General features: G+C 35.7%; 1 long non-coding RNA gene across 1 annotated transcript in view; it reads left to right on the forward strand.

The window, feature by feature from the left end:
• Positions 1-6311, forward strand: part of LOC100598482 — a 53699-nt gene extending 47388 nt beyond the window's left edge. The window contains exon 4 of the long non-coding RNA XR_001115770.1: positions 5779-6311. This is a non-coding gene — a long non-coding RNA (uncharacterized LOC100598482). The remainder of the gene's footprint in view (positions 1-5778) is intronic.
• The last annotated feature ends 271 nt before the right edge of the window (positions 6312-6582 follow it).

A 6582-nucleotide genomic window follows, 5' to 3' on the forward strand; every position in this document is an offset into this window, starting at 1 on the left:
AATAAGTTCAAGTAAGGAATAGCACTAAAAAAATTGTGTGACTTAAAAATGTATATAAAATAATTTTAGGTGGCATGGAGATAAAACTAACTCTGCAACTGTACTTTCTTTTATAAGACACTTTCAAAACTTATGATTATGATAATATTTCCTTATAGCTCATGATTTCCTGGGCATATTCTCATCTAAAATGATAATAAATATGTTATTCTATAGCTCTATTTTTCCAGAAATCTAGCTATCATTAATTTTCAGTCTATGAGATATGTCACAAAAAATCCTATGTGGTTTCCCATTGAGACTCTGAAATTGTGTCTAGTTGTTCCTAAGAAATCTAAATACACAGACTTGATATGGTGGTCAAACAAGGCTAGACCTCTGTCAGTCAGGTTTATTTGGAACCTGATATTTTGTTTGGAAGAAAAGAAATAATGTTGACTAACTGACACAGAAAACAGTTTATTGCAGGCATGCAGGTAACTCGGAAAATCCACAGCAAGCCTATACAACCAGACTTAACAACTCAGGTCTAGACAAGTGGCTCACTATAACAAAAATTAAGGTCACACTCAGGAACCACCGGGGTGGTGTGCAGTTTCCACAAGCCCTAGATGACCACCACTGTCTCTGGACCATTGATGCTACCAGGTCCAGGGGAATGAATTCTACAGAATCCATGTTGGCCATCACCCATGCAAAGACCCAAGTGAGAACTTGCTTAGGTCCGGTAGCCTTACTGGAGCTATAAAGGTCTTAAAAAGCAAGCATTTATGTTTTCATTATTTCTTTTTGTTTTTTGTACTAAGGTAGATTTAGAGAGAGAACTGAGCTGAAATACTGGGCATCCAAAAGAAGAAAAAGCACCAATAACTAAAGTTGTATTGTTTTGTTAAATGTAGATATGTGAAACACAACTTATATTATTACCACCAAGGTTTAATATGTCCATTATAGAATAATTAGAAAATATAGATAAGCAAAGAGAAACACAGTAGCACTCCAGATTCATCCACCCAGAACTAATAAAATGTCAACATTTTGTTGTGTAACTCAAGATTTTTTACAACACTTTTAAATAAAAATGTGGTTGTAAGTGTGTGTATCTATGCAGACACATGTTTACATACACATGTACAAACACAAACACGCAGTTGAGTAAGTTGAGAAGACAAAGCAATATATCTTAAGTACTTTTCATATCTTTACAATTTTTCTATATGATTTCTATTTACATGCATGAATTTCATTATATTGCCATATCATAATTCACTTAACCTATCTTCCTATTGTTGCCATGCAGAGATTTTTGCTCACATATTTTCCTGTTAAAAATAAGCCTGCAATGAACATTCTTACAGAAAATGTATGATTATGTTCTTAGGATAAATTTTTAGACTTGAATTATTACAGGGTCAAAGTAGAATATGTAATTGCCTTTTATAGGAGAACAAAAGTTTCAGAATATTGAACTGTGACAGAGCTAGCATCCTGTGGTTAACAGCTGCTGATTTATAATTGGATCCATCCAAGTCATGCTTTTATGAACTATATGTTTACAGGACTAGAGTCTGAAGTGTCTTCTTCTATCCACACTGTTTAATAAAGATAAGGCTCCAGAAGAACATGAACCACAGATGACCAGTCAAGAGATTTTCAGAATGGAGTCCAGTCATCAGCAAACATATCAAAGACTAGAAAATTTTCATCAACTTCACCCCGACCCCCATCCACTCCTATTAATGTCAAAATTTTATTTATTCTTCAAAGACAACTAAAATATTGCCATTCACAAACAGCTTGTTCTTTATCTGGAAGTGATCGCTCCTTGGATCTTGCTTTCTCAATGTTTTTTCTATCACCACCACCCCATCCCCAGCAAATTTTGCTTTGAAAATGTGGTCGCTCCATGCATGTGTTCTCATCTTCAAGAGTTCCTCAACCAAGACACTACTTCTTCACCTAGCATTATTTTTTATTTCAACTGACCCAAGTGGGAAAACATTTTCACTACAAATACAATATGTGCTAAATTTTAAGAGTATACAATTTTAAAAAGTACAAATTAGAACATGAGTCCTCTATAACCCACACCTTACATCAAATCAGATTCCTAAATGCCATTGTTCACCAGGATTTCTTCCCTGGGTCCCCATCTTCTCTCAATATATACAAGTCTCCCCAGTTAACATTATTCATTACCAATAGAGTCAATTCCCAATAGGCAAATGATTCAGTTCTCTTTCTTAATTTCAGGACACTTACTTTCAAATGTCTATTCTATTCCTTTATCTGAAAAATTATTTCCATTTCTCTGCCTTGGTTCTGAAGCTAGCCCTGTCCTGATCCCAATTAGAACAGCTAGAACTTTTCAGTCTTGCCTTCCTCCTCACGCAGATCCCATTGAAACGATGAAGCACCTTTGTATCGGTTCCCAATATGCCCTGAGATTCACTCTGACTGCACATATCTACTCCTAATCCCTGGAGAGTGTCTTGATGATGAAATGTACAAATTAATTTGTCCTTCATTGCCTGTTCACCCACTTGGAGAACGGATGGTGTCAGCTTCCTCAAACCACACAGCTGACCGTGGAGAAAGAGAATCATTTGTCAAAAGACAGTTAGGTCCTGTTACCAGAGGGGAAAAAAATGCCAGAAACAAAAGGTGTGTCCCCCATTCTGTCTTCTCCATACCTGCTGCCATTGTCCAGGCATCCTTCATCCCCTACGGGAACACTTCAAACTATTTCCTTGTTGATCTACTATCCTGTGAATAATGTCTTCTCCCTCTAATATTCTCCAGTCAGATGAGCTGACTGATTTGATAGAAGCAGGTATAATCTTGTCACTTTTTTTTTTTTTTTTTGAGATGGAGTCTTGCTCTGTCACCCAGACTGGAGTGCAGTGGCGTGATCTCGGCTCACTGCAAACTCTGCCTCCCGGGTTCAAGAGATTCTCCTGCCTCAGCCTCCCAAGTAGCAAGGACTACAGGCACATGCCACCACTCCTGGCTATTTTTTGTATTTTTAGTAGAGACAGGGTTTCGCCATGTTGGCCAGGCTGGTCTCGAACTCCTGACCTCAGGTGATCCACCCACCTCAGCCTCTCAAAGTGCTGGGATTACAGGCATGAGCTACCGTGCCTGGGCATCACTCTTATTTAAAACGTATTAACGTATATGTACTTACAAACATTTGAATTTCTAAGCATAGTGTTAGAAATTCATATGTACTTACAAACATTTGAATTTCTAAGCTCAGTCTTCATTTATGGCTTTATCTCTAATCATAACCCAAAGTAGACTGCTCAGTGTTCCCAGAAATGGGACTCATTTTTTGTGCTTCCGTGGCTCAGCATTAGCTGGAACATTTGTACTGTACAGTTTTTCCTGGCCCCTGTCTCCACTAGCCCATCACTTTCCCTAGTAGATGAAGTTGCTTTTGAATCTATATTTCCATGACACATTGCAAAAATCCCTGTCAAGGTACTAATCACGTATTTGCAGGAATTTATATTTACATTTCAGTCTCTCTTAGTTAACTGAGAGTTGCCAAGGTTGTCTTCTCAGCTTTACAAACCAGGATGTCTAAGAAAGTGCTTTGCATAAAACATAAACTCAGCAAACATTTGCTAAATTGAATTTTTGGACACTTAGCAACAGAAATATTTCAGAGCCGTTCATATTATTCTTGTTAATGCAATCAGCTTCAATCATCCAACATAGCTATGCCAAGGAGGTACAAGCTACTCCAGTGTTTCTGACATATTTTTATATGCATAGCAGTTATTTATTGGTTAAAATTACTGGGAAAATAATTTCTACTATGAGCATGCCCTATAATTTTTATAGACTATATTCTTCTTATCCAAGTACAATTCACAATGCCAAACTCAGAGATTACTGATGTTTATAGAAACATGACAATAGTGAGACTCTCTTCTCTCAAAGACTGAGTATGATGTACAGCCATCCATGATGGAAGGCCAAGTAGAAAACATCTCCAAGACTGTGATGTGATGATTTCTTTGTGCACAGATGATACAATTCCAAGTTGCAATGCACTCCATTAATTAAACAAGTCTGCATGCTCATAATTTAATTTGCTGAAAGAATTCACAAGAGGGATGGGAAACTGGGTTCCCCTGCTTCCCATAAATGTAATTGACATAATGAGCAGCTTTCTTCTCTTCTGAGTCACAATGCCTTACAGTAATACCTGCCTCACATGATATCAAGTTCTCTTTGAGTTGTACAGAGAAATAATTTCCTAAGTGCAATTCAACTCAATGTAGATAGATATCATATGGCATCAGAGACTTCAGAAGTAAAGCAAATGAAAATGACTTCAATGAACTTGGTGCTTGGAATAGTAAAAACCTTAGTTCAATAATAATTCCCATGGAAACACTACATATTTCTCTCTCACTTTAGGTGTTTTCAATTAAACCTTGCAAAATTTAAAATGGAAAAGAAAAAAATCTTAGACTGAAATGTGAAATATATTAAATTTTATTTTGATTAGCAATGTATAAAGCACTTTTATATGTATTAACATACTGGATGTTTTATGCATCATTTGGTGAAAGAGATTTTCTTATCATTCTCATAATCATCCCTTTTTATAAGTGTTAAAACAGAAGAGTTGAAGAGTATAGTCATTTGACCAGGCTCATATTGTTTATAAACAGTAGAAATTTGAACTTGAATCTCTGCCTTCTTATTTCTAATGCTATGCTTTTTCCACAATGGAATTCTAAGATTGTGCAGCACTTATAATTGAGTCATGATCACACTGAATGCTCAGCAATTATATGCCCAGTGAATAGATACAAGAGAATAAAATGCATAACTTTTATCATGGCACTTTTTAAAAATTTTAATTTATCCCTATTGCTAACCATTACAAGATTAAATGTCTTTATTATAAATTTCAACCTCCTCTAATATTACAGTCACAAATCTTTGGATTTTTTTCTTAGCTAATTTTAAAATGATATTTTTTAGACCTCTAAGATAAAATAACAAAGGACAATAAAATCTTTTATTTTCTGAATATACTTTATACATCTCATTCTATCAAGATTTTACATTATTTTTTGTTTGTTTCTCTCATTCTCCTTCCTATTAGTTCTTTTTTCCCAGTTAATTATGTGTAGCTTTTTCAGGTTTCAAATGCAATCTCTTTCTTTCCTTTCTGAGCTGCATTGTTCACAGTCATAAAGAAAAATAACCAGGGAGCTAATAAATGTCATTTTTTACATGTTATATAAAGTATTTGTGAAACAGTAAGCAATGTTCAAATATCTTCAGAATTGGCCATTTAAGACTTTAATATCTGGCACTGAGAAAAGTAGTACTTTGAAAGCTTTCATTTTATACTGAAGCTATAGAAATTTCAGCACCTACTGACAGGTTGTGAACATTTACAAGTGAATGAAACAAGTTAAATGACAAACTCCTACTAGTGTTTAAAACAATATTTTAGTAGCTGCTTTATTTATTGAATAAAAATAGAATACCAAGCAACTACTCAACTTAGCTTTTATTATTCCTGTACCCAACTTGTTTACAAATTTTATTATATAGAGAAAGACATATTTTATATTTTTCATTAATTCAACATATTTCTCAAATCTCTTAGTCCTTATGTTAGTGTCTACGAAGGTAATAGAGAGTATATGTTTATATCTATATATCTGGACATATATCTATTATAATATAACCTTTCTTCCTAGCAGATTATTTGGAAATGTTAACCTTGGTGTTTTTCATTTACAGTCCTGTTTTTCCTCTTCTAATCCTTCACCCATCTGAGCTAAAGTCTAGACCCAAGGAGGCTACTAATTCAGGGATCGAGTAATCTGCCAAGCAAGAGTTTATTCAAGCACAGTTTGAAATAAAGGTTTCAAATGCATGGCCTGTCGATACTTTGGATGGATTCTCATCATAACGTGTATGCAATTTGCTATAAAGAAGAATGCCCATTATGGACTAAATGTTTATGACTCCTAAAATTCATATGTTGAAGTCCTAACTCTCAGTGTGATGATTATGTGGAGATGGTGCCTTTGGGAGGTAACCGGGCTTAGATGTGGTCACGAGGGTGGGGCCTCATGGTGCAATTTGTGCCCTTGTAAGAAAAACACACCACAGCTTTTCGTTCTTCCTCTGCCACGTGAGGCCACAGTAAGAATGTGACCATCTACAAGCCAGGAGGAAAGTCCTCACTGGAACCTGCCCATAATAACACTCCAGTCTGGGGCTTTTCAGCCTCCAGAAACATGAGAAATAAATTTCCGGTGTTTAAGTCACCCAGCCTATGGTATTTTGTAATAGTTGACCAAAACAACGCCCAGTGAATTAAATTTTCTCCTTCTGGGCTGAGGAGAGCTGGAAAAGGGAATAGCATGGGACCATGAGAGAGATCTTTCTTTCTTTGACTGCAGTTCTCTTCCTGTTCCCCATCTCCTTTTTCCATCACCAGAAATCACATCATGCAAAACCTAAATAAGTTTATGAACGTGAAAGTAGAAAATAGCCATGTCCTACTTCCCATTTGGAAATGGAAAAATGGAAGGAAAA

The sequence above is a fragment of the Nomascus leucogenys genome, chromosome 5, assembly GCF_006542625.1.
Source record: "Nomascus leucogenys isolate Asia chromosome 5, Asia_NLE_v1, whole genome shotgun sequence".
Lineage (NCBI taxonomy): Eukaryota > Metazoa > Chordata > Mammalia > Primates > Hylobatidae > Nomascus > Nomascus leucogenys.